Source organism: Engystomops pustulosus, chromosome 9 (assembly GCF_040894005.1).
Source record: "Engystomops pustulosus chromosome 9, aEngPut4.maternal, whole genome shotgun sequence".
Classification (NCBI taxonomy): Eukaryota; Metazoa; Chordata; class Amphibia; order Anura; family Leptodactylidae; genus Engystomops; species Engystomops pustulosus.
In genome coordinates, this window is record NC_092419.1 from 14,729,574 (window position 1) to 14,753,067 (window position 23,494).

The 23,494-nt window shown below is 50.7% G+C and overlaps 1 long non-coding RNA gene across 2 annotated transcripts in view; it reads left to right on the forward strand.

The window, feature by feature from the left end:
• The first annotated feature begins 6,261 nt into the window (after positions 1 to 6,261).
• Positions 6,262 to 23,494, forward strand: part of LOC140078083 (uncharacterized) — a 932,690-nt gene continuing 915,457 nt past the window's right edge. Inside the window, exons 1-3 of one of the 2 annotated variants that reach the window (XR_011849889.1) lie at positions 6,262 to 6,431; positions 6,582 to 6,654; positions 13,428 to 13,546. This is a non-coding gene — a long non-coding RNA (uncharacterized lncRNA). Of the gene's footprint in view, positions 6,432 to 6,581; positions 6,655 to 13,427; positions 13,547 to 23,494 lie in introns of those variants that run through there. The other variant, XR_011849890.1, reaches the window with a different exon arrangement.

The window sequence follows — 23,494 nt, forward strand, 5'->3', positions numbered from 1 at the left end:
AAAGTTACACTTGGCAATTATTAACCCTATAGCGCTGAGTGGTCCGCTCAGCAGGTCACGTGACGAAGTGATCAGTGTCAGGGGCGTGCCGGAGTGAGAGCACTGGCCCCGGGGGAGACATGCTCGCGGCGGGCTCCCTGCCTGTTCTGCATCCCTGTGCAGCAGCCAATATGATCCCGGCAGGAACGGAGACAAGTGCCAGATGAGAGCGAGGCCCAGCCAAGTAGTACACTGCTGTCTGCACTATGTATAGTGTGCGTGCTGTGTGTAGTGAGTGTGCCTGCTGTGTGTGTAGTGAGTGTGCCTGCTGTGTGTGTAGTGAGTGTGCGTGCTGTGTGTGTAGTGAGTGTGCCTGCTGTGTGTGTAGTGAGTGTGCGTGCTGTGTGTGCCTGCTGTGTGTGTAGTGAGTGTGTGTGCTGTGTGTGTAGTGAGTGTGTGTGCTGTGTGTGTAGTGAGTGTGCGTGCTGTGTGTAGTGAGTGTGCCTGCTGTGTGTGTAGTGAGTGTGCCTGCTGTGTGTGTAGTGAGTGTGCGTGCTGTGTGTGCCTGCTGTGTGTGTAGTGAGTGTGCCTGCTGTGTGTGTAGTCAGTGTGTGTGTAGTGTGTGCGTGCTGCGGGTGTGCGGTGTATGTGGGTGCGGGACAAGTTTGCTGTGTGCGGTGAGTGTGCGTGCTGTGGGTGCAGTGAGTGTGCGTTCTGTGGGTGCAGTAAGTGTGGGTGCAGTGAGTGTGCGTTCTGTGGGTGCAGTAAGTGTGTGTTCTGTGGGTGCAGTAAGTGTGTGTGCTATGGGTGTAGGGGGTGTGCCGTGTATGTTCGTGCAGTAGGTGTAGTCAGTGTGCGTGCTGTGTGCGTGCGGGGCGAGTGTGCTGTGTGCGCTGAGTATGCCTGCTGTGTGTGCAGTGAGTGTGCCTGTTGTGGGTGTGGGTGCAGTGAGTGTGCGTGCTGTGGGTGCAGTGAGTGTGCCTGTTGTGGGTGCAGTGAGTGTGCCTGTTGTGGGTGTGGGTGCATTGAGTGTGCGTGCTGTGGGTGTAGTGGGTGTGCAGTGTATGTGGGTGCAGTGTGTGTGCCTGCTGTGGGTGCAGTGAGTGTGCGTGCGGGGCGAATGTGCTGTATGCAGTGAGTGTGCGTGCAGGGCGAATGTGCTGTATGCAATGAGTGTGCGTGCGGGGCGAATGTGCTGTATGCAGTGAGTGTGCGTGCTGTGGGTGTGTCTGCTGTGGGTGCAGTGAGTGTGCCTGTTGTGGGTGTGGGTGCAGTGAGTGTGCGTGCAGGGCGAGTGTGCTGTATGCAGCGAGTGTGCGTGCGAGGCGAATGTGCTGTGTGGGGCGAGTGTGCTGTATGCAGTGAGTGTGCGTGCGGGGCGAATGTGCTGTATTCAGTGAGTGTGCGTGCTGGGCGAATGTGCTGTATGCAGTGAGTGTGCGTGCGGGGCGAGTGTGCTGTATGGGGTGAGTGTGCTGTATGCAGTGAGTGTGCGTGCGGGGCGAGTGTGCTGTATGCAGTGAGTGTGCGGGGCGAGTGTGCTGTATGCAGTGAGTGTGCGTGCGGGGTGAGTGTGCTGTATGCAGTGAGTGTGCGTGCGGGGTGAGCGCGCTGTTGACGTTATATAGAGCTAGGAGTTAAATATTTGTATTACAAAAAATTTAATACTCCTCGGCTAAAAATACTCCCCAAAAACAGTAAGAGGAGTATTATTACTCTTCTGTAAAATTGTTAGTGCGACCTCTTTCTAACAAGGGCTCCCGGGAGGCCTCTCTGGATTTTGTGTACAGAGCCGCACACTACAATACCTCCGGAGCTAAAGGATTGGAAAAGTGGAACGCTGGTATAAAAGTTATCCACGTACAAGTGGGAACCTTTATCTAGAAGCGGGTGCACTAGATCCCACACAAGCTTCCTAGTAACTCCTAGGACAGGGGGGGGCGTTCTGGAGGGCTAATTCATAAACCCTAATCCTGTGGGTGCACCCTGTGGTACTCTCACACAACGTGTACATTTGGATTCCATACCTTGCCCTCTGGCTGGGCAGGTACTGGTGGGATTTTAACCTGCCTTTGAAATGTCCCAGTGACTCGTCTACACAGATGTTTTGTAAAGGGGTGTATGCCTCGAAAAAACGTTGTGCCAAAATGGTCGAGGATTGGCCGAATTTTATATAGACGGTCAAATGATGGGACATTGTGCGTTATCGCTGTAATGCAAAGATGTAAGAATTGCCTCAAAGCGCGGTCGTATCATTACCGTGCGGTAAATTGGAGAACGGTAGGAAACATCAGTACTCCAATACTGCCTTACCTCCGCCCATGTGGAGCACAAGACCCCGAAACTTCATCATCTCTACAGCATCTACAGAGCTCCACCTAGAGAATGATTGTTGGGCCTATAGATTTGTCTGTGACACCATGAGATTTAGGACGTCCTATCAATTCCAGTGAGTCCATCAGTCTCAAGAGGAATTCCTGAGCTGCCCACAAACTCATAATTTTCAGGGGGTGGGATCCATGAAGAATCACTTGCGGGCTGGGGAACATGCTCGGCGGTGGTCCTGGGCCGACTTCTTGAGGGCCCCTCATCACCTGAGGAAGAGGAGGAGGAAAAATAAAGAAATGGGGCATCCTCCCCTTCATAAGCCTTCATTGCATATTGGGGGGGGGGCAGCACAAATCATTATCCTGTGTTAACCCCTACATGGCCCCTGATGACATTTACTGCTGCTATTGGCTATCGTGGACGTGGGGAGGGGGGGGGGCGGCAAAACCCCTCTGTACCACGAGGCAAGATGTCAGCTATAGACACAGCGAGCGCTAATAGCTAAACACATTTCTGACGCTATCGGCTGGTATAAATTGACCAGCCAATAGCATCGATCGTGAACCTGGGGGGTGCGATGGTGCGATGGAACCCCTCTGGTCCACACGGCAAGGTGGCTGGCTGTCAGGGACAGCCGCCATCTTCCCTCGATCACCGTGTCTGCGCGTTGTTAAAGGGCACCTACCACCACGTTTCTACCTATAAAGGTAGATTGGGTGGTAGGTGGATGTAAGGGACGTGAGGATAGCCCTTTTTAGAGCTAATCCTCACGTCCCCGCTAACTTTATGAAACTAATATGCAAATTTCCTTATGCGGCTACTTGGGTGTGGAGTAGCCGAGCACGAGGCTACACGGCGCGCCTACTCCACGCCCCAGTAGCCACATTACTCCTCCTACCCTGTTGCGTGCCATCATGATGGCCGGCGGCTGAGCAGCCCCAGCTCCGAGGCCGGAGCTACTGCGCATGCGCAGTAGCCGGCTTGTTGGACGAGGGCCCGCAGCTACAAGGAGCTGCGCGCCGCACACACAACAGGGTAGGAGGAGTAATGTGGCTACTGGGGCGTGAAGTAGCCGCATAACGAAATTTACATATTAGTTCCATAAAGTGTACCAAAAGTTAGCGGGGACGGGAGGATTAGCTCTAAAAAGGGCTATCCTCACGTCCCTTACATCCACCTACCACCCAATCTACCTTTATAGGTAGAATCGTGGTGGTAGGTTCCCTTTAAATCACTTCCCGCCACACCATACTAGTACGGTGCAAGTCGTGAAGGGGTTATGGTTATTAGGAATAACATTTGCATTTCCAATTATGGACTTTTAGATAACCCAATACACACATTGGGGCAGGTTTATAAAAAGTGCCTCAAAGTACGGCGGCATTCACACAAATGTATCATTTCTCCAGTCCTGTATTTCCGCGCTGTATGAATCTGTATATATGTGACAATTTTCAACCGTATGTGCACGTATGTCACCGTGTCCGTACATATAAAACTCGGTGGGCTGGCAAATGATGGACTATTGGCTGGCGAATACACCTCCCACTCCCATTGGTTCTGAATATTGCACCTATATACTGCAGCTGTATGCAGCCTGTATTTTATACATTCCCATAGATTTCTATATGGAAGGGAAATACATGATAAAATAGGACATGCTCTATATTTCTATACGACTCGCTACAGCCATGTAAATGGGTGGCCGTATTGTCCATTGAAATGAATGGGGCCTTATGCTACCCGTGTATATACATATTTATGGTCGTTTTCATACTTTCGTGTGAATGCGGCCTAAGGGTGGTGACACACATGGCGTTTTAGGCCGTTTTTAGATTGTTAAAAACGCACACGTTTTTTACGATCTGGAAACGGCCCTGCCACTTTTACCAATGCTACACACTTTTTCCAAAGGCCAAGCCCCGGAACTTTTTTTTCTATAAATGTGAGCCAGATGTGTTTTAGACCTTTTTTGGCACAAACTATGTCAGAATTCTGTCCTAAACAGTTTGATAAATCCTCCCCATTGTCTCTACTACTAGAGTAAGGGACGTTTCTAATGGTATTACATCTATATAAGGGACACCTGTGCTTTATGGTATGACCTCCATACTGGAGTATAAAGCCTCTGCCAAGTATAAAATATGTGACTTATTATTTTTTCCTTGTTTGTGGACAGTAAAACTCCCGACCAGCTCTCAAAGACCAACAACCCGTGCGGATATAAGTAAGTAGTGAGATATTTAATATTGTCTCTGTAATGGCTAACACCAGATATCTGTGTGTGACTGAGACAGACTGACAGACATACAGGGGCAGATTTACTTACCCGGTCCATTCGTAATCCTGCGGCGCTTTCTGTGTGGAGGATTCGGGTCTTCCGGCGATTCACTAAGGTAGTTCCTCCGACGTCCACCAGGTGTCGCGGCTGCACTGAAGTCCATCGGAATGCACTGAAGTTCACCAAGCCGGGCCAGGTAAAGGTAAGCGCGTGTCCAGCGACACTTTTTTTTAAAAAAATGCGGCGGTTTTTCTGAATCCGTCGGGTTTTCGTACGGCCACGCCCCCGATTTCCATCGCATGCACATCTGCGCGCCACAATCCGATCGCATGCGCCAAAACCCCGGGGCATTTCAGGGAAAATCGGCGCAAAACGGAAAAATTCGGGTAAACCACCGGAAAAATGTGATTCTGGCCCTTAGTAAATGACCCCCACAGAGAGAACAGTAACCCTCCCCCCTCGGTGGTGGTGGTGTAGAGACAGAGACACAGGTGATACTTGTAGAGACACAGGTGACACTTGTAGAGACACAGGTGACACTTGTAGAGACACAGGTGACACTTGTAGAGACACAGACACAGGTGACACTTGTAGAGACAGAGACACAGGTGACACTTGTAGAGACACAGACACAGGTGACACTTGTAGAGACACAGACACAGGTGACACTTGTAGAGACACAGGTGACACTTGTAGAGACACAGGTGACACTTGTAGAGACACAGGTGACACTTGTAGAGACACAGACACAGGTGACACTTGTAGAGACACAGACACAGGTGACACTTGTAGAGACAGAGACACAGGTGACACTTGTAGAGACAGAGACACAGGTGACACTTGTAGAGACAGAGACACAGGTGACACTTGTAGAGACAGAGACACAGGTGACACTTGTAGAGACACAGGTGACACTTGTAGAGACACAGACACAGGTGACACTTGTAGAGACAGAGACACAGGTGACACTTGTAGAGACACAGACACAGGTGACACTTGTAGAGACAGAGACACAGGTGACACTTGTAGAGACACAGGTGACACTTGTAGAGACACAGACACAGGTGACACTTGTAGAGACACAGACACAGGTGACACTTGTAGAGACACAGGTGACACTTGTAGAGACACAGACACAGGTGACACTTGTAGAGACACAGGTGACACTTGTAGAGACACAGGTGACACTTGTAGAGACACAGACACAGGTGACACTTGTTGCTTAGTGCTCCATCTCGTTCCTTCACCCCCCCCCCCCCCCAGAGCTTTCAAATAAACTTTATTATTTATAGGGAAATCCTGGGACGGCCCCTCACAATCTACATCCACATGTGACTGATGACATAAGAGAACACATGGCGCCATATACGTCCTTTACATAAAGCTGATGATAAAGCTACAATGTGTAAATATAAAGATAGTCTTTAGTGAGGGGGATGAGTCCTGCAGAGTCCAGCTACAGCCGTCATTCACAAAGTTGTACAATGTCTATTCTTGTCAGAGGTCAATGACCTAAGCCAGCACATGGCGATCATTGTGTTCATATAAACTAATGACATTTATTCATGTATTTGCATTCACAATCTGCAGTCTGTGTCTATGTGTATACTCTTCTATCAGGCCAGTTCTGTCTGATCCAGGTCCTACATCTGCTAGAACTGGAGACGTTCCATATAAGAACATCTTTTATACCCAACATCGGGCACCATATTTCTGCTGGTTTTATTGTCACTTGATTTATGTGATGATTATTTGTGTCTTTATTACCAGTTGTTACTTATAAAGCCCTGAGCCTTTGTTGTGGCTTCCTGATCGCTGTGCTCGCTGCTGCCTTGTACTATTGGTGAGTTTCCATCTCGATTACGTTACATTTGATAAAATACATTATTACTCCAGAATTACACATTACAATTTCTGTTCTGGCTAGTAAATGTTTTTCATGGGACATTGATCTACAAAATTATTCAGAATGAAATATTTCCCTGTTGTGAAGGGCTCTTTCACATGGTTTTGTTATGTGACTGAGGAAGAGGAAAAGAAAAAGGAGGAAATTGCTGTCAAGTCAGGTAACAAATATTAATCCATAATTAATAAGCCATATTAATCATCTTTGTGTTTAATGATACATTTCTGATAACTGCTAAACAATGCCTCGTCTGCTACTTTTCCCCATTTTAAGCCTCCACATGTATGCCCTGGCTCGCCATATTTACTATAGACTGCATCTGAAATGTCCGCCAGGTCTAACCTGGGGGAAATTTAATTCGGGTAAGGGTTAATCAGGTGTTGCGAAACTCAAATCCCCTGCCATGCAAAAGGCAAAAACTTAAGTTGAATTATAACAGGTATATTTTAGAATTGTAAAAAACATTGTTGTCCCAGTGAGTTGGATTTTCAAAAATGTATTCTGTCATGGGAACAAGGATTATCAGAAAAGCTCCATTACAGCTGATCATTGTAGTCTGGGACTAAAGTTACGCCTCCAGAGACTTCACCAGACGTCACAGTGGTCAGAGAGGTCCCTCTGTAACTAGGGGTCTTCTGTAAGTCAGGTGTCCTTAAGTCAGTGACCGCCTGTAATTTGTTTACATTTAGGCTCCTGTAGAGGAGTAGATAAAACCTTGCAATGTTACAATGAATTTCCCAAGTCATTTCTGCTACATCTTTATACAGAAACCGAATGAGTCCCAATACAAGAACTGCAGCCACATCCTCCTATAAGGTGTTATACCGATGCTTCCCACTGAGCGCTGCATATATTCAACAAGCCTCCACTGAATGACACTAAAAGCTAAATTTTTAAGATGTTTCCAATAAAAAAATACACTAAATACTGTAACCGGAGTCTAAATGCTTTATCATGGTTTCTACTTTATATCATAGCTGCTGGAAAAGGAGGAATATATAGACATGTTAAAAGGTGAGAATTATCCTTATTACAAAAACGTGTCTTTTCTAATAACACTACGACTCAGTTCACACCAGTGTTGTGCAGGTTCTGTTACACATTCCGTATTTAAAGGAAACCTACCACTGCCCGCATGATGAAATTATGCGAGCAGACCACCCGGTCGGCTACTTAATGCTGATGCCGGCACATAGTTTTGTTAGGCACGGCAATCGTTAGTTTAGCAAAAAAAAACTATTTTCTTACATATTTAAATGAGCCCTCCGGTGCTACCCTGCGCCATCTTCGGGCTTGCGGTGGCTTCCGATGTTTAATTATTCCTCCTTCAGGTGCCGAGAGCCGTGACGTCACCAAGCTCTCGGCACCTATCGCGCATGCGCAGACACTAAGTCTCGCACAGCCGGCCGGCGATAGGTGCCGAGAGCTTGGTGACGTCACGGCTCTCGGCACCTGAAGGAGGAATAATTAAACATCGGGAGCCACCGCAAGCCCGAAGATGGCGCAGGGTAGCACCGGAGGGCTCATTTAAATATGTAAGGAAATAGTTTTTTTTGCTAAACTAACGATTGCCGTGCCTAACAAAACTATGTGCCGGCATCAGCATGAAGTAGCCTACCGGGTGGTCTGCTCGCATGATTTCATCATGCGGGCAGTGGTAGGTTTCCTTTAACTTGAAGAAGAGTAGTCAGGTAGTTCTGGTCTTTCCACGTTGCTGAAGTTCCTTCTGCTTCCATGCTAATCGCGGGTGCAGGACTGGGTGTCCGGTTATCAGGGGCAGCCAGTGACCCTAGGGAGAAGGATGAAGCGGCTTGTTCTATAGCGTTGTAGTAGTGGTATGTAGTAAATATAGGAGCCAGCACTGCCACCTGCTCTATACACCCAGCTGTCACATGAGTGACGGGTCTGAAAGGGTTAAGCAGAGCTTCTGGGTCTGACCTGGGCCTAGACAGAGCTGCTAGTTCTGACCTGGGCCTAGACTGAGCTTTATTGACCCCAATGGAACAACGATCATGTGGCTTTTCATCTTTGCATTTCATAAATAACATTTCCAGCCATATCTTGTATTCTAATTTTCCGTTTTAAGATGACAACCCAATAGTCCTGGAACTTTACCTAGACAAAGCTATAAATCATGTTTATTTTATATGATGAATGGTAAAAAAGTTTCTTCAAAATAATTTTTTTTAGTTTACGTTTTGAGATATCGAGAAACATTAAAAAATGTTTTTTTTTCATTTTTGGTATTAGTAGTTTCTACCTGCTGCTGTAGCTACAGTGTAATACTTCTGAAGTATATTGTGCTTCTCAGCATTAACATGCTGGCTGTACTGTACCTAATAGATACTTCTTAAAGGGAACCTGTCACCAAGGACCTTTTCACTAAAGACAGATTGTAAAAGCCCCTGACACCTGCAGTGCACATCGGCCTCTCTGCCTTTTCTAAGCATTTGCATTACAGTATAATTGTGTGTTATAACTTACTCTTGCATCTTGACAAAATCCTGGGGTAGTCCCAGGGGCTGGGCTTTGATTTGGATGCATTTCAAAAAACAATGGGGCTCACTTACTAAGGGTCCGTCGGATGCGTTTTCCATTTTGCGCCAAATTGCCCGAGTTTTTGGCACACGCGAGCGGATTTTGGCGCATCAGCGCCGTCTTGCGCGGGTGTAACCGTGACAGTACCCCCCCCCCCTTCCTTAGGGCCCCTCTTCTCTTCTTCTTCAGCCCGCTGTTCTTCTTTTTTCGCCTCCTCCAATTCTTTTTGGTGATGAGACACCTTAGGAGGAGAGAAGGCACCGGGAAGATTTGAGAAGCCGCAGGCTGGGTTGGCTCTAGGCACACCGGAGCGGCCTCAGGGGAGACCGGTGGAGACTCTGGAGTGGCTTCAGGGGAGGCCGGAGCAGCCGTGGGAAGCTGCGGAGTCTGGGGCGCCACTGGAGCAACACTGGCAAACTGCGGAGTCTGGAGCGCCCCTGGAACAGCCATAGGAAGCTGCGGAGTCTGGGGCGCCCCTGGAACAGCACTGGCAAGCTGCGGAGTCTGGAGCACCCCTGGAACAGCCGTAGGAAGCTGCGGAGTCTGGGGCGCCACTGGGGCAGCCGTAGCAAGCTGCGGAGTCTGGGGCGCCACTGGGGCAGCCGTGGCAAGCTGCGGAGTCTGGGGCGCCACTGGGGCAGCCGTGGCAAGCTGCGGAGTCTGGGGCGCCACTGGGGGAGCCGTGGCAAGCTGCGGAGTCTGTGGAGCAGCTGCGGGGAGCTGCGAAGGCTTGGGTACCGCTGGAGCAGCTCTGGGAAGCTGCAGAGACACTGGAGCAGCTGCGGGAAGCTGCGGAGTCTGGGGCGCCACTGGGGCAGCCGTGGCAAGCTGCGGAGTCTGGGGCGCCACTGGGGGAGCCGTGGCAAGCTGCAGAGTCTGTGGAGCAGCTGCGGGATGCTGCGAAGGCTTGGGTACCACTGTAGCAGCTCTGGGAAGCTGCGGAGACTCTGGAGCAGCTGCGGAGACACTGGAGCAGCTGCGCGAGGCTGCGGAGACACTGGAGCAGCTGCGCGAGGCTGCGGAGACACTGGAGCAGCTGCGCGAAGCTGCGGAGACACTGGAGCAGCTGCGGGAAGCTACGGAGACACTGGAGCAGCTGCGGGAAGCTGCGGAGACACTGGAGCAGCTGTGGGAAGCTGTGGAGACACTGGAGCAGCTCTCGGAAGCTGCGAAGGCTTGGGTATCGCTGGAGCAGCTCTGGGACGCTGCAGAGGCTTGGGCGCCGCTGGAGCAGCTCTGGGAAGCTGCAGAGGCCTGGGCGCCGCTGGAGAAGCTCTGGGAAGCTGCAGGGGCTTGCACGCCGCTGGAGCAGCTCTGGGAAGCTGCGAAGGCTTGGGCACCGCTGGAGCAGCTGCGGGAAGCTGCGAAGGCTTGGGTGCCAATGGAGCAGCTGCGGAAAGCATCGGAGGCTAGGGCGCCGCTGCTGCAGCTGCGGGAAGCTGCGGAGGCTTGGGCGCCGCTGGAGCAGCACTGGGAAGCTGCGGAGGCTTGGGCGCCGCTGGAGCAGCTCTGGGAAACTCCGGAGTGACTGGAGCAGCTCTGGGAGGCAGTGGAGACACTGGGGACACCGGGACCAAGTTGGACAGGCGAGGTAGCCGAACTTGAGGTGGTTCAAACCTGGACCGGATTTTTGCCAGGAACTTAGTATGGGAGACCATGTCCGGGTCACCACTATCCAATAGAGGGGTAGCCCATGCCAGGGCCTCTCCAGAGAGGAGACAGTAGATGAACGCCACCTTAAAGCGCTCGGTGGGGTACTGGGAGGATAACAGTTCAAGGTGCTGCGAGCACTGGGAAATAAATCTCCAGCACAATTTGGGGTCGCCATCAAATTTGTCCGGCAAAAAATTTTCGGGTCCAGCAACGGGAGGAGTCGTGGGAGCCTGCTGCTGGGAGGCAATCATCCGAAGAGTGGCAGCGAGTTTGTCCAAGAGTTCCTTTTGGGCAGCAATCTCTTGGGACTGCCGGGCGATGGTGCTAGGGAAGTTACCCAGTAACAGGTACGGATCCTCGACCTCCCTGGACCACCGCTGGAGATCACAACCTTAGTCGCACCCGGGAGCGGAGTCTAAGTGATCTCCTGTTCTTCGCCAGAGCCCGCCGCAAAGCGGGATGGTCTTGCTGCGACGGGAGTCACCAGGTCGCTCCGTGGGTGCGACTAGGCCCGCGGTGGCAGCCAAAGTAGGGACATGGGGACCAATGATGGCAGGCAGGACCTCGGAGAGCAGGCAAGACCTCGGATGGCAGGCAGGACCTCGGATGGCTGGCAGGACCTCAGATGGCTGCTGGAATACCTGAGCGCTACAGGACACCAGGACCACCACAGGACAAGAGGACCGGCTTAGGACAACAGGACCGCCACAGGATAACAGGACCACTATAGGATACCACTGAACAAGGGAATCACAGAATCCACAGAGGCGTCTGGAAACGCTTGGGAATACAGAGGGCTTACTCTTCAGTAACAGGACATGAAGATCCGGCAGGGGTTGCTTGGAGTCGCAAGGCTATATAGCCGAGCCAGGAATGCCAGAGCCAATAAGGAGGACGCTGGCCCTTTAAGGCTGGGAGAAGTCCGCGCGCGCCCCCTCTAGTGGCAGGAGCACGCGACTGCATGGAAGAAGCATGCGGCCTACACGCTGGGAGTAAGAGTGCAGGCCGGAGCCAGGAGAGGTAAGTGAGAGCTGGGGAAGCGGGGCCGCGGCAGCAGGCATAGGTACACCCTCAATCCTTACCTAGGATCGCGGGTGTAACCGTGACAGTGCCCCTATATGTGACTTGTCTGAGCTGCACGCTGCCTCCATATTTGTGCTCCTGTAGAGCTTGTCACTCCCCCACTGATATCAGCTCACCAGGCTGTGACCTCTGAGAAGGAACAGGAGGTGGAGCTGTACAGGAGCACAAAGTTGGGGGGGGGGCTAAGATCTGAGGAGGGAGTAACACAGACAAGGCACATGTTTTTTGAAATGCATCCAAACCACAGCCCAGCCCCTGGGACTACCCGTGGATTTACAATTATATTGTAATGGAAATGCTTATAAAGGCAGAGAGGCAGATTTGCACTGCGGGTGTCATGGGCTTCTGCAACCTGTCTTTAGTGAAAATGAGGTCCCTGGTGATAGGTTCCCTTTAATTGCAGGTTTAAAGGTAATTAGGCATCTGGCTCTCACTGCAAGACTTCTGTAACCTATGAATACTGTGTATTGAACTTATAATGGTCCTGCCTATCATAGCCAGGACAATATCTACATAATAGTGAGCCCATTCTGTAGATGCAGCATGAGAACCAATTTACAAATACAGGACCAGAATCAAACTCAGTATAGAGTTAGGACAAAATCAGAGGGGAATTGAGTGGTCAGTGCTTCCCTTATGGACTTCACATGTTGTGCAATTTCAATGTAAGACCAGACTAGGGAGAAGTATGTGGATCCTACTGAACATAGAGTGATGATAAGAACTGATCAGATGTAGTCATCATTCTACTAAACCTTTAAAGGGAACCTGGGAATCAGCACCTGGCCTAATAAACCACTACCAGTATATTGTCAAGCAGCGTAGCACCTTCTAGCTTTTGTTTCTGTCATGTCCCAGTGTATTATCCAGAGAATCAACTCTGAAGTGAGAAGTAAATTGATTGTATAAAGTCAAGAAGGCGGAGAGTTTAACACTGAAGTCAAGATAGGGAGCTCTGAACGCCTCCTCCTCTGTGATTGATATAACACATCGGACTTCAGTACTTCTAGTTAGTGATATCTTTGGATGCAGGACCATTAATTGCTGTAACGGGGGCTTTCTGAGAAAAAGAGAGCTTGACTTCAGTATTAAAATCTCTGCTTCCTTGATTTTATAAAACCGATTTACATCTCACTTAAAAGTAGATTTTCTGGATGATGCCACCGTACTGGGCCATGAAAGAAACACGATCTGGAAGGTGTTCAGCTACTTGATAATATACTGGTAGTGGTTTATTAGGTAAATTTCTGATGACAGGTTCCCCTTAATCTTAGTAACTCACATGTGATGTCTCCTTGAGGTTTGTACTTTCTTTGCTTCTATATCAGGGTTAGATTAGTTTCAAATCTGTTGCCCTTGATTAAAAAAATAACTTGCACGTGTCCCTTAATTTAGAAGACATCCCCTCTGTAGCTCCACCAAAAAAGGCCACACCCCCCCTAATTGTTCCACCATTCTATGTTGTACCCTGCAATACAAAAGGGCCCCGAGAACACTGAAGCTACTCACTACAGATATATTCAGTGAATGATCTACAGGACAGTGTTCATTCTAGAGGGAACCTTTATGTGGCATCAATACTCCAAATATATTTCTTTTATTTATTTTACTGATATATGAATTCTTAAAATTGTATGTTTTTTTTTTTTTAAATAATAGAAGAAGGCGTGTACCGGGAAGACGGACAATACAGAAGAAAGCGTAAACCGCGAAAGATGTAAAGATTATAATAATATCACATAATATCAGATGAGATAAATAAATATCTTTCAATTTAATGTAGTTTTTGTTTGTCTTCAGCAAATGACGATTCAGGAGTCTATGAACTACTAAATAAAGCCATGTTGCTGCCCAGGAGTTGGCAAGGTTTGCATCCTAGTCCTGCTGTCTTGTCCAACAGGAGACATAACACGGTGGCATCATAATGAGTATTAAAGGGGTCTTCCCATTTCCATAAGTAATGTATATTGTTAGAATAATGAAAAGTTATACAACTTTACAATACACTTTCTGTATCAATTTCTCACCGTTTTCTAGATCTCTGCTTGCTGTCATTGCATAGAAAGCTTCTAGGTTTACTTCCAGTGGAGAGAAATCTGACCGTGGTCACACAGGTGCACGGCCCATTAGTATCACAGAGAGTAATCAGAGCCGTGTTATATAACGAGCCGTGCACCTGTGTGACCATGGTCAGATTCTGTCCCCTGGAAGTAAGCAATGAAGCTTTCTATAGAATGACAGCAAGCAGACAAGAACCACAAGAAACTGATACAGAAAGTATATAGGAAAATTGTATTATTTTTCATCATACAAACAATAAAATTAATTTGCCGAAATGAGAATATCCCTTTAACTTTTTTAATAAGTTGTATAATCAACATTAACACAGTCTGGCCCAATGACCCATTGTCACAGGTGGTCCCGTAACCCATGGGGTCACGGGTCACCCCACCAGCGCGTTCTCGATACCTAGGGTGCGCTCTGCCTTCAGGAGATTTAAAGGGCCAGCGCGCCACTAATTGCCACTGGCCATTTTCAGGTGATCTATTTAACCCTTCCTGCAAGCCCTGCCGGATCTTTGTGCCTCACAGCCTTAGGAAAAGCTTCCAAGCAATATTCCTGCGATCCTGCTCCTGATTCCTGTGTTGCCGTGTTACCAGAGTCCCTCCGCGTTCCTGTGTTACCAGAGTCCCTCCGCGTTTCTGTGTTACCAGAGTCCCTCCGCGTTCCTGTGTTACCAGAGTCCCTCCGCGTTCCTGTGTTACCAGAGTCCCTCCGCGTTCCTGTGTTACCAGAGTCCCTCCGCGTTCCTGTGTTACCAGAGTCCCTCCGCGTTCCTGTGTTACCAGAGTCCCTCCGCGTTCCTGTGTTACCAGAGTCCCTCCGCGTTCCTGTGTTACCAGAGTCCCTTCGCGTTCCTGTGTTACCAGAGTCCCTCCGCGTTCCTGTGTTACCAGAGTCCCTCCGCGTTCCCGTGTTACCAGAGTCCCTCCGCGTTCCCGTGTTACCAGAGTCCCTCCGCGTTCCCGTGTTACCAGAGTCCCTCCGCGTTCCCGTGTTACCAGAGTCCCTCCGCGTTCCCGTGTTACCAGAGTCCCTCCGCGTTCCCCTGTTACCAGAGTCCCTCCTCGTTCCCGTGTTACCAGAGTCCCTCCGCGTTCCCGTGTTACCAGAGTCCCTCCGCGTTCCCGTGTCACCAGAGTCCCTCCGCGTTCCCGTGTCACCAGAGTCCCTCCGCGTTCCCGTGTCACCAGAGTCCCTCCGCGTTCCCGTGTCACCAGAGTCCCTCCGCGTTCCCGTGTTACCAGAGTCCCTCCGCGTTCCCGTGTTACCAGAGTCCCTCCGCGTTCCCGTGTTACCAGAGTCCCTCCGCGTTCCCGTGTTACCAGAGTCCCTCCGCGTTCCCGTGTTACCAGAGTCCCTCCGCGTTCCCGTGTTACCAGAGTCCCTCCGCGTTCCCGTGTTACCAGAGTCCCTCCGCGTTCCCGTGTTACCAGAGTCCCTCCGCGTTCCCGTGTTACCAGAGTCCCTCCGCGTTCCCGTGTTACCAGAGTCCCTCCGCGTTCCCGTGTTACCAGAGTCCCTCCGCGTTCCCGTGTTACCAGAGTCCCTCCGCGTTCCCGTGTTACCAGAGTCCCTCCGCGTTCCCGTGTTACCAGAGTCCCTCCGCGTTCCCGTGTTACCAGAGTCCCTCCGCGTTCCCGTGTTACCAGAGTCCCTCCGCGTTCCCGTGTTACCAGAGTCCCTCCGCGTTCCCGTGTTACCAGAGTCCCTCCGCGTTCCCGTGTTACCAGAGTCCCTCCGCGTTCCCGTGTTACCAGAGTCCCTCCGCGTTCCCGTGTTACCAGAGTCCCTCCGCGTTCCCGTGTTACCAGAGTCCCTCCGCGTTCCCGTGTTACCAGAGTCCCTCCGCGTTCCCGTGTTACCAGAGTCCCTCCGCGTTCCCGTGTTACCAGAGTCCCTCCGCGTTCCCGTGTTACCAGAGTCCCTCCGCGTTCCCGTGTTACCAGAGTCCCTCCGCGTTCCCGTGTTACCAGAGTCCCCCCGCGTTCCCGTGTTACCAGAGTCCCCCCGCGTTCCCGTGTTACCAGAGTCCCCCCGCGTTCCCGTGTTACCAGAGTCCCCCCGCGTTCCCGTGTTACCAGAGTCCCCCCGCGTTCCCGTGTTACCAGAGTCCCTCCGCGTTCCCGTGTTACCAGAGTCCCTCCGCGTTCCCGTGTTACCAGAGTCCCTCCGCGTTCCCGTGTTACCAGAGTCCCTCCGCGTTCCCGTGTTACCAGAGTCCCTCCGCGTTCCCGTGTTACCAGAGTCCCTCCGCGTTCCCGTGTTACCAGAGTCCCTCCGCGTTCCCGTGTTACCAGAGTCCCTCCGTGTTGCTGTGTTCCCGCGTTGCTGTGTTCTTGTGTCCCGTGTGTCACGGGAACACTGTTAAGGTACTTCGGCCTCGGCTGCCACCGCGGGCTAGTCACATCTGTGGAAAGACCTGGTGGTCCCCTCCCGCAGCAAGTCCATCCCGCCTTGCGGAGGGCCCCGGTGAGGACCACGTGCCACTTAGACTCCGGTCCTGCGGTGGTCCAGAGAATCATCTCCTCCTTACACTCATGAAAGACTTCCCTAAATAATCACAAGAGGAGATTTGTTGCAAATTTAAGTCCATAGAAAAACATAGGCTCGAGATTTACAAATTGTTGTATTGTTTCCAATAGACGAACAAATCCATACAAGCTTCTATTATTTGTGTGCAAAATGCTCCGGAACTTCATTGTTTGCCATAGAATCATCATAGTTTATTGGGGTAAAATGTGCCAAATGTATTCATTGGTTTGGCAGGAGGGAGGACGCTGGTGGACCCTGTCCATATAAGGGGTTAACCCGCTACATACAGATTGTATTTGTTATGTGACATATTTGTTTAAGTGTCATAACTAGAAAGAGCTGCCATGGTGTTGCTTGAGCAGTCTGCTTCCCCCGGATGTCTATGTCATATGTTTCTCCAGTGGCTTGTGTACTATGATATACATAGATAAATGTCACATTGTCCATACTGCTGGCTCATACCTGAAGCCTCTGAACAAATGATGTGTCATCCGTTGTGCTTTCATTGTACCCGAGGAAGGGAGCCCCAGAAACACGTTGTGAATCCTTTCCTTCATCCAGTATTGGACTGGCTATCCGGTGGACCCACTATTCTTCCTGCACAGAGAGACCCTGGAGAGAAGCTATAATGACAGTCTGAATTTGTCCGCCTTCCTTCAACTGTATTGGTGGCCTCAGGGGGCCGATACGATTGAATGATGTGGAAGAACTGGTAGCAATAAGTTGCAGCTTAAAATGCCATGTTGGCACTTAATGGTAATTAAGTGGATTCTGGTTTGCAGTTTGGGCACTCTGTCTCTAAAAGGTTCGCCATCACTGGCCTAGGGGATGGTGAAGGGTGCTCCCTAGAGCAGTGGTGGTGAACCTATGGCACGGGTGCTCGTTCTGTGGGCACCCGGGCCATTGCCCCAGCACACCAGACAGGACTCAAAGAATTTTCCTGCAGTTCCAAGCAACTTAAAAGATAATATTTTAAAGTAACTTACTTGGCTACTTGGCACTGTAGGAATAGGGAGAATGTCTAGACAGGGCCTAATTATCTCTGAAGGACCTCCTGCTGGCCCCATGATACAGAGGGACACTGGAAAGAAGCTACAATGATGCAAATTTTAACTCCTCCTTTCTACAGTGTTGGTGCCCCGGGCCCGCGCCTGTGCAGTAGGAGGGGAAAAGAGGCTACCAGGGCGTGGAGTAGCCGCGCCATGTAATCTCAGATGCGGCTACTCCACGCCACAGTAGCCGCATTAAAAAATTTCCATACAAGGATAATAAAACTTACTAAAAAAGTGCGGGGGCGTGAGGATTAGCCCTTAAAAGGACTATCCTCACGTCCCATTGATCCACCTACCACCCGATCTACCTTTATCTACCTGCAAGAAGATTTGGTGGATTTGATCCTATTTGGTGAACTCTGTCCTGGGCTGATGGCCTGAGTGCCCACAGAAATGGCTCCGAGTGCCACCTCTGGCACCCGTGCCATAGGTTCGCCACCACTGATCTAGGGTCTAGGATCAACTCACTGGCCTTGCTGAGCAGATTGCTGGCTGCAGCTACTGACACATGAGGGGCTTAATATTGGGCCACTGGGGAGGCCACCACGTTCCTGGACCAAGACAGTTGTGGCGTGGCCTAGATACTCAGTGCAAAATAAAATAAAAGGTTTGGTCCAGTGTGCCTAGGGCCGGGGCAGACAGGATTTGCCAGCTTAAGGCTATGGAATGCATCAATTGCCTCCTAACTAAGGGCAAATGGGGAAGAGGCAATGCAGTCATCAAGGGGCAACATCAGACTGGAGGCAGCAGACCGCATCCCAGGCCTGCAGGATCTGGCCAGTCCTAGAATACATAGTACACACTCCTTCCTCCTCCATCTACTGTCACTATACCACCGAGTTCAGATAGGAGACGATTAGAGATGAGCGAGCACTAAAATGCTCGGGTACTCGTTATTCGAGACAAACTTTTCCCGATGCTCGAGTGCTCGTCTCGAATAACGAGCCCCATTGAAGTCAATGGGAGACTCGAGCATTTTTCAAGGGGACCATGGCTCTGCACAGGGAAGCTTGGCCAAACACCTGGGAACCTCAGAAAAGGATGGAAACACCACGGAAATGGACAGGAAACAGCAGGGGCAGCATGCATGGATGCCTCTGAGGCTGCTTAAATGCACCATTATGCCAAAATTATGGGCAACAGCATTGCCATGACAGAGTGACAGAATGAAGCTAGATAGCATCTAAAACATCCAATAATTGACCCTGACACTATAGGGGACGGCATGCAGAGGCAGCGGCAGCAGCGGCAGGCTAGAGAGTGGCATGGCGACATACCCTAAATGGACTCAGGCTTCAAACCAATGGGTGGCAGAGAGGAACCAAAGGAGGTGAGCAAGAAGCGCTCAAATAATATCGGTACATGATAAAAGTTTGCCAGTATATTTTGTGGATTACACAGCAGGGTGGCGACAAAGTTAACATGGAAGCCATGAAAACAATCCAAAATTCGGCCTGACACAGCTCGTTTGATAAGGGGACCATGTATGGAGGCAGTGAACTAGTAGTAGATTAAAGGTGCTGCAGTTAAAACTATGTTAGTTGGTTCTTGGCATGGAGCTGGCGCTCCGCTGCCAGGCGAGCTTTCGCCAATCCAAGCCCCTGTCTCTAGGCTACTCCCCAAACAGCACTTCTAAGAACCTTTTGTATAAGATCAAGTGTAGTAGCGTTCTTATAAGTTTAGGATATGGCGGGTGAGGGGAATGTAAACAGATGCGCAAGAAGCGCTGAAATAATATCCGTAAATGATAAAAGTTTGCCAGTATATTTTGTGGATTACACAGCAGGGTGGCGACAAAGTTAACAAGTTTGTTGTGGAAGCCATGAAAACAACCCAAAATTCTGCCTGACACAGCACGTTTGATAAGGCGGCCATGTATGGAGGCAGTGAACTAGTAGTAGATTAAAGGTGCTGCAGTTAAAACTATGTTAGTTGGATCTTGGGATGGAGCTGGCGCTCCGCTGCCAGGCGAGCTTTTGCCAATCCAAGCCCCTGTCTCTAGGCTACTCCCCAAACAGCACTTCTAAGAACCTTTTGTATAAGATCAAGTGTAGTAGCGTTCTTATAAGTTTAGGATATGGCGGGTGAGGGGAATGTAAACAGATGCGCAAGAAGCGCTGAAATAATATCCGTAAATGAAAAAAGTTTTCCAGTATATTTTGTGGCTTACACAGCAGGGTGGCGACAAAGTTAACAAGTTTGATCTGGAATGCCCTGTAATAGCTCTTGGGCGGTGTGCCTTTTATCACCTAGGCTCAGCAGTTTGAGCACCGCCTGCTGTCGCTTAGCGACGGCACTGCTGCTGTGCCTAGAGCTACCGACTGATGGCGCCATGCCCACGGATGGTAATTCGGAGGAGGTGGAGGAGGGGTGGGAGGAGGAGGAGGTATAGTAGGCCTTTGAGACCTGGACCGAGGTAGGCCCCGCAATCCTCTGCGTCGGCAGTATATGACCAGCCCCAGGGTCAGACTGGGTCCCAGCCTGCACCAAGTTAAGTGTAGTAGCGTTCTTATAAGTTTGGGATATGGCGGGTGAGGGGAATGTAAACAGATGCGCAAGAAGCGCTGAAATAATATCCGTAAATGGTAAAAGTTTGCCAGTATATTTTGTGGATAACACAGCAGGGTGGCGACAAAGTTAACAACTTTGATGTGGAATCCATGAAAACAACCCAAATTTCTGCCTGACACACCTCGTTTGATAAAGGGACGATGTATGGAGGCAGCTATATGGACGACTTTTGGAGGTAGCAATGGAGACAACGTGTGGAGGCTGCTATGGAGACAATTCAATTTGGATAGTGCCTGTATGTGGCAGTCCAAAAAAGTTTTCAAACCAGAGGAGCAGGTAGGTGGCCCTCCAGAAAAATGGAATAGATTGAGTGCCTGTATGTGGCAGTCCAAAAAAGTTTTCAAACCAGAGGAGCAGGTAGGTGGCCCTCCAGAAAAATTGAATAGATTGAGTGCCTGTATGTGGCAGTCCAAAAAAGTTTTCAAACCAGAGGAGCAGGTAGGTGGCCCTCCAGAAAAATGGAATAGATTGAGTGCCTGTATGTGGCAGTCCAAAAAAGTTTTCAAACCAGAGGAGCAGGTAGGTGGCCCGCCAGAAAAATTGAATGCATAAAGTACTATAGCTAGAGCCAGTGAGCCCTGTCAAAAAATAGCCAGTTTCCTCTGCTTTACTGTACAAAGAGGAGGAGAAGGAGGAAAATGAGGAGGAGGAGGAGTGGATAAATTATTCAGGTTGAGCTTCCTTCACCTGGTGGAGATTGGAAATTATGAGAAATCCAGGCTTTATTCATCTTAATAAGCGTCAGCCTGTCAGCGCTGTCAGTCGACAGGCGTGTACGCTTATCGGTGATGATGCCACCAGCTGCACTGAAAACCCGCTCGGACAAGACGCTAGCGGCAGGGCGGGCAAGAACCTCCAAGGCGTACAGCGCCAGTTCGTGCCACATGTCCAGCTTTGAAACCCAGTAGTTGTAGGGAGCTGTGTGATCATTTAGGACGATGGTATGGTCAGCTACGTACTCCCTCACCATCTTTCTGTAAAGATCAGCCCTACTCTGCCGAGACTGGGGACAGGTGACAGTGTCTTGCTGGGGTGACATAAAGCTGGCAAAAGCCTTGTAAAGCGTACCCTTGCCAGTGCTGGACAAGCTGCCTGCTCGCCTACTCTCCCTCGCTACTTGTCCCGCAGAACTACGCACTCTGCCGCTAGCGCTGTCAGAAGGGAAATACTGTTTCACCAGGGCCTGCTGGTATTCATGCATTCTCACACTCCTTTCCTCTCCAGGGATGAGAGTGGAAAGATTTTGCTTGTACCGTGGGTCCAAGAGAGTGAACACCCAGTAATCGGTGCTGGAATAAATTCTTTGAACGCGAGGGTCACGGGATAGGCAGCCTAGCATGAAATCTGCCATATGCGCCAGAGTACCAACGCGTAAGAATTCACTCCCCTCACTGGCCTGACTGTCCATTTCCTCCTCCTCCAACTCCTCCAACTCCTCTTCTTCTGCCCATACACGCTGAACAGTGAAGGACTGAACAATGGTCCCCTCTTGTGTCTCGCCAACATTCTCCTCCTCTTCCTCCTCATCCTCCTCCACCTCCACCTCCTCCGATATGCGCTGAGAAACAGACCTAAGGGTGCTTTGGCTATCAACAAGGGAATCTTCTTCCCCCGTCTCTTGTGACGAGCGCAAAGCTTCCGACTTCATGCTGATCAGAGAGTTTTTCAACAGGCCAAGCAGCGGGATGGTGAGGCTGATGATGGCGGCATCGCCACTGACCATCTGTGTTGACTCCTCAAAGTTACTCAGCACCTGACAGATATCAGACATCCACGTCCACTCCTCATTGTAGACTTGAGGAAGCTGACTGACCTGACTACCAGTTCTGGTGGAAGTTGACATCTGGCAGTCTACAATCGCTCGGCGCTGCTGGTAAACTCTGGATAACATGGTCAGTGTTGAATTCCACCTCGTGGGCACGTCGCACAACAGTCGGTGAGCGGGCAGTTGGAGGCGGCGCTGCGCTGCCCTGAGAGTGGCAGCATCTGTGCTGGACTTCCTGAAATGCGCACAGATGCGGCGCACCTTCGTGAGCAAATCAGACAGATTGGGGTATGTCTTGAGGAAACGCTGAACTATCAGATTTAACACATGGGCCAGGCATGGCACATGTGTCAGTCTGCCGAGTTGCAGAGCCGCCACCAGGTTACGGCCGTTGTCACACACAACCATGCCTGGCTTCAGGTTCAGCGGTGCCAGCCACAGATCAGTCTGCGCCGTGATGCCCTGTAATAGTTCTTGGGCGGTGTGCCTTTTATCGCCTAGGCTCAGCAGTTTGAGCACCGCCTGCTGTCGCTTAGCGACGGCACTGCTGCTGTGCCTAGAGCTACCGACTGATGGCGCCATGCCCACGGATGGTAGTTCGGAGGAGGAGGTGGAGGAGGGGTGGGAGGAGGAGGAGGCATAGTAGGCCTGAAACACCTGGACCGAGGTAGGCCCCGCAATCCTCGGCGTCGGCAGTATATGACCAGCCGCAGGGTCAGACTCGGTCCCAGCCTCCACCAAGTTAACCCAATGTGCCGTCAGCGATATATAGTGGCCCTGCCCGGCAGCACTCGTCCACGTGTCCGTGGTCAGGTGGACCTTGTCAGAAACGGCGTTGTTCAGGGCACGGATGATGTTGTCTGACACGTGCTGGTGCAGGGCTGGGACGGCACATCGGGAAAAGTAGTGGCGGCTGGGGACCGAATACCGAGGGGCGGCCGCCGCCATGAGGTTGCGAAAGGCCTCGGTCTCTACTAGCCTATAGGGCAGCATCTCCAGGCTAAGCGATCTGGAGATGTGGACATTAAGGGCTTGGGCGTGCGGGTGGGTTGCACTATATTTGCGTTTCCGCTCCAGCGTCTGGGGTATGGAGAGCTGAACGCTGGTGGATGCTGTGGAGGATCGTGGAGGCGATGATGGGGTTTTTGTGGCAGGGTCCTGGGCAGGGGGCTGACTATCAGCTGACACAGGGGAAGGAGCAGTGGTGTGCACGGCCGGAGGTGAACGGGCTTGTTGCCACTGAGTGGGGTGTTTAGCATTCATATGCCTGCGCATACTGGTGGTAGTTAAGCTATTAGTGGTGGAACCCCTGCTGATCCTGGTTTGGCAAATGTTGCACACCACAGTCCGTCGGTCATCCGGTGTTTCCTTAAAGAACCTCCAGACTTCTGAAAATCTAGCCCTCGCCGCAGGAGCCCTCGCCACGGGAGCTTCACTAGTTGACACATTTGGCGCTGATGCACCAGCTCTGGCCCTGCCTCTCCGTCTGGCCCCACCACTGCCTCTTCCAACCTGTTCTGGTCAAGGACTCTCCTCCGTCTCAGAAGCACTGTGTTCACCCGGCCTATCAACCCAGCTTGGGTCTGTCACCTCATCATCCTCCGATCCCTCAGTCTGCTCCCCCCTCGGACTTCCTGCCCTGACAACAACTTCCCCACTGTCTGACAACCGTGTCTCCTCATCGTCGGACACCTCTTTACACACTTCTTCCACTACGTCAACAAGGTCATCATCACCCACAG